Here is a 935-nt window from a genome sequence, read left to right as displayed (position 1 = left end):
TTGGGGGCCGAAAAACTATATTTTTCTAATTTGAGGACCCTAAATATTTTTCCTTCACAATATTGACCAAGGTTGGGGGGCCATGGCACCTGCAGGTCCAGCCGTAGCTCCGCCGGTGAATAACATACAGCTCTTGACCAGTTCGACTGCACAAGCCGATGACTCCCTCACAAGCATTCAATCAAACGAGCAGCAGGGCGCAAGATGGGGTAGCGGGCAGCAGCAGCCGGCAACTCCATGGATGAACTCCAAATCACAGAGATGAAGACATGAGAGGATGATGGGTTTGGGGTTACCTGGCGTCTGGAGGAGAGGATGCTGGGGACAGAGGTCGCCGGTCCAGTCAAGGCGGCGGGGGTGGTGTCGAGTCCAGCGGCAGTGACAGCATTGAGCCCAGGCGGCGGCGGTGGAGATCTATGATGAGGCGGCGCGTTCGCTGCTGCTGGAAGCACCTCCGTTTGTGGAGAGCGTACGTGCGACCCCCTCGGATAGGTTTTCTATATGGGCCGAGGCTGATTATGGGCCGAGCCGTATCCCTAGGCCTATCACACACTTATGCCAGCCGTTTCCTTGTTTCATCTAAAAAAACATGCTTGTCTAAAAAAACCTAAAAAAAATGCATTTCTCAAAAAAAAAACTAAACAAACATGCCGCGTCGTTGTATTTTGTTTTTTTATTCAAAAAACATGGAATACTATAGGGCACGCCTGTCACGACGTATCGTGGCGTGTCGCCATATACAGCCTATGAGGACGGCAAGTTGGCAGTTTTGCCGTATCAATGCTTTGGAGACATGCAACATCAAAAATTGCAGCGGACAACAAAAAAGGGTGCATTTTCTACAAAAAGAAATAGATAGGTGCAGCGTAATGGTGTGGCCTACTGCGGTGGAGGAGGAGGACGTGGAGTTACTGGCGGTGGTGTTGTTTACCAGT

At 50.5% G+C, this 935-nt stretch overlaps 1 long non-coding RNA gene across 3 annotated transcripts in view; it reads right to left on the bottom strand.

Annotated features, from left to right (window-relative positions):
* The window catches only part of LOC119325412, a 3,213-nt gene extending 2,775 nt beyond the window's left edge, over positions 1-438 (bottom strand). For 2 of the 3 annotated variants that reach the window (XR_005157511.1, XR_005157510.1), the window contains exon 1: positions 297-438. This is a non-coding gene — a long non-coding RNA (uncharacterized LOC119325412). The other variant, XR_005157512.1, reaches the window with a different exon arrangement.
* Positions 439-935: the final 497 nt, after the last annotated feature.

Source organism: Triticum dicoccoides, chromosome 6B, assembly GCF_002162155.2.
Source record: "Triticum dicoccoides isolate Atlit2015 ecotype Zavitan chromosome 6B, WEW_v2.0, whole genome shotgun sequence".
NCBI lineage: Eukaryota > Viridiplantae > Streptophyta > Magnoliopsida > Poales > Poaceae > Triticum > Triticum dicoccoides.
The sequence above is the reverse complement of the archived record's forward strand: the minus strand, read 5'-3'. Positions and strand labels throughout refer to the sequence as shown.